Below are 3,680 nucleotides of genomic sequence, written 5' to 3' on the forward strand. Positions count from 1 at the left end.
TTTTAATGCACAACTGCACTTTTTAACTGATGAGTCAGCAAAGTTCTTTCAACATTTCCTCAGAAGAGTGAAACTGTTGAGTAACTACTGAGTGGCCTTTTCAAAGTGCTTTCACTTCCCCTGAAAGTTGTGTCACAATGGTGCAAGTGATGAAGCTAAAGATAATGCACACCATCCAGTGATTCATCATGTGAGTCAATGAAATTCAGCAGACGCCACAGATGATATCCTGTTGCACTTGTTGGGTAGCAGTCAGCTGCTGCTTTTGTCTAAGGATACATTTACAAAATGAGATAAAATCTGAAATCATCTTTTTTCTAATTCATAAAGGAAACCTTTCAGGCAAACTAGCATGAATCAGCATGAATGAAGACAGAGGAAAGTCGTTTGGGACATAATTTTGGCTCAGTGTCGTGCTTGTCAAACAGAAGGTACTGGCAGGCTAGGATCCAGATCAAATATTTTATCTCAGTTCCTCTTCCAAACCCTCTGACCTACTCTCCACTAATATGTGAACATGCTCCTTGGCTCTGTGTGATACACAGAACTGTGAAGGCCAACATCCAACATTTGACTCAGGTTAAAGTTTTATATAATGATATATATTTGAATGTTTGAGATGTATAAAGTCACAGTGAAAGAGAAAATTTAAAGTTGAAAACCTCTTGAGTGCAGTATGTAGCTGCCAGACCATCCCGGGTCTCTTTTAATAGCTATAGTAACCATGTATTACAACATTAGTGATAATGATGAGAGGAAGAGGGAGGCTCCAGCAGTAACATCCAATGACACACTGTGCACTTGTCTGAGCCTCTGTCCATGGTGCTGAACCACTCATCTACACCCATAGATGTAGGGCAAGTACTGTAAAACAAACTGACTAGACAGTTTACTAACAGGCTAACAAACACATGTTAAGTTAAATAAAGAAACAACTAGTAATCTGAAAATAAAACAGTAATATTAATCTGCACCAAAAACTTTGGTGGAAAGGGCTTTTTTCCGCAAAACTTTCAGAATGCAGATGTTAAAAGATAGAATAAATGTGGGAAACACAAAATTACCAAATAATACAGCCATGTAAAAATGTGTCACACATTAATGTCTGACACTTTAAAGTGAGGCATCCTTTAGTACAACAATCTGCAGATTCATTTCAAATCTCATGAAAAATTTAAACGCTATTAAAAGTTTTAAAAGTACAATGTAAACTATCTGCCAGACAACTTCCCACTGTCTTCTGTCCTCTTTCCTCGCCTGAGCATGCCATCCTCCTTTGTTTTCACCTTCTCTTGTTCTCTCCTGAGATGTCAAAGAAGTAAGTGTGCCGGGAAGAACAGAGCACTCACCTCAAATGGTGTCCACTCAGTGGAAAAGCATGAGAAGGCGTCCTCAATAAAACACAACAACAGGAAGTATTTGAATCTACCAAGCATCCGGCTTTCTGAAAGTTAAATGAGATGCTGTAAATAAGTCAGTTTTTGTGGCTAGTTTTTGTGTTTGTGTGACTAATACAGATATGAGTTCCAGGGTGCAGATTGTGCTGTACACAGCTAAAAACCAGGCTGTTACATGGAATCGTTTAATTTGACACATTTTTCAAAGGTTTTATGATGTGCTGATGTTCACATGTTTGTAATTCCCTGCAGATATGCATATATGTATTCGCCTCAAGTCACAAACCATAAACCTAGAGAAATCCTGTTGTGAGCTCCTGAACTACCACTCTAATAATGTCCACCTCACTCAGACTTGTCTAACACATACACAAACACCCGTGCTCACACTGACTCATCTTTGTTCAAATTTATAGTCCTAATAACAATTGCTGGTCGTTCTTTAAAAAACATCAGAACGAAACAATTCAGTTAGGAAAGACAAATTGATATATGATGTAGAACTGAAAAGGTTGAAAAGATCAGAGATCTTTAGAAACTAAACAATCCATTATTTCTATAAATGCCCAAAATAACATGTTTACATTCAAATGACCAAGCCCTCTAGTGGCTGTAGTAATTATGATTATTGGCCATGGGAGCAAAGGAGGAAGCAAAGTGACATTGTTATAGAGTCCGCACAGAGAAGAGGTCAGGCTGGATTTGACGGGTCAGTAACTTTCAGACAAGAGAATGCTGTTGTTTCCTGTTTCCAACTGACAGTCAGCGCTGGTTTCTTTTCACTATAACCACTATGACAACAAAGTCTCCTTAACTTTAACAAAGGACCAATTTTAACTCAAAGCATAATCTTTCCCTCAACCTGACCAAGTTGTTTTTGTGTCTAAATCTAATTCAACCATAACCATTGAGTTTTAAGATCAGAAATTCATTTCATTTTTGAAGCAGCATTGACATCCTGCCAAGTGTGACTTCAGATCAGAAAAACTATTATATATGACAATCTGAAGGTCACAGCCCAACAGTTGATACTGTCATATATTTTGGAGGACTTGTTAACCAGTGATGATGCTATCGTATTATGGATACAGTCAGATCACACACCACATGCCACACAGGAAGAATCCATAGATGTAGCCTAGCTACTATTGGTGGTGAAGGAATGAGAAACAAGGCTAGCTAAAGATTTGGATGGATGCAAAGTGGAGCAAGATCCCTGATGAAATATGGGAGGTGAATGGAGTCAAGGTGCGTTGCAATCAATCTGAACGTCTTCTGTCATCCAGCAGAAGAAGAGGTTCCAAAGTTAAAGGGCAATTTAACAAAAATGACTGACTCACAGAGGTTTTAGCAAAGTCCCATTGGCCAAGGTGAAATGTGAAAATCTGTTTGGAAGTAGGAAAAAAGTCTCAATGAATAGCGGGAATCAAACATAGAAACATTCTTCCTTGTTGAACTTCATTAAAAATCAAAAGTGTGATACATCAAATGACTATTTGCAAAGCCCTGATCCAAACAGCAATTGATCAGTCATAAGTTAGAAACCACAACTGGATTTCTACACTCTTACTAGAGTGTAGAAATCCAGTGTAGAGTGTAGAGTTTGGAGGTTGGTGTCTCATTTATTACCTTTCCACTAAATAAATAAATAGCGTAAGGAAATGATTATACAATGAGCTTATCTGCAGGTAAGCTGCAATATTAGCAAGTCCAGTTGTCTAGCTTACTTGTTACAGCGAATGAATCCCTAGTATTTCAGAGTTTAGTGTATATAGAGTATTCAATTGAATTTAATTCAATTCAAAAACTCCCTTTAACAGATTAAACCTCCAACAGACCCTGGCTCTAGGTAGGTGGCCTTCTGCCTAGACTGGTTGTGGTGAGTGGATAGAGGAGAGAGAAAAGAAAAGAAAAGCAACAAGACACGAGATACATAACAACAAACAGTCAAACACTGGGCAGGTAGATGTGGCCCGTCACTGCTCATCAGAATCATACAGCTGCATCACATGCATATTTAAGACTCTTACAAAATGAGAAGCCTGCTTTTGCTTCACCTTTAAATTTATGTACATACAATATTTAGTTATCACTGTACACTTTCCATCTACACAACACAAATAGAGACCTTGCCAGGCATAGCAATAGATACAAAAGGGGGTGGGGCTTAGCTAATAGTCCCTTACCTAATTTGTGAAATATTCAATTAATCAAAAACGTCTTGAAAAATACTGTACTTAACATTAACAAAGGTTTTCTGATTCTGCAAGACTGTCCACCTTA

The sequence above is a fragment of the Monopterus albus genome, unplaced genomic scaffold, assembly GCF_001952655.1.
Source record: "Monopterus albus unplaced genomic scaffold, M_albus_1.0 scaffold138.1, whole genome shotgun sequence".
NCBI classification, from domain to species: Eukaryota; Metazoa; Chordata; class Actinopteri; order Synbranchiformes; family Synbranchidae; genus Monopterus; species Monopterus albus.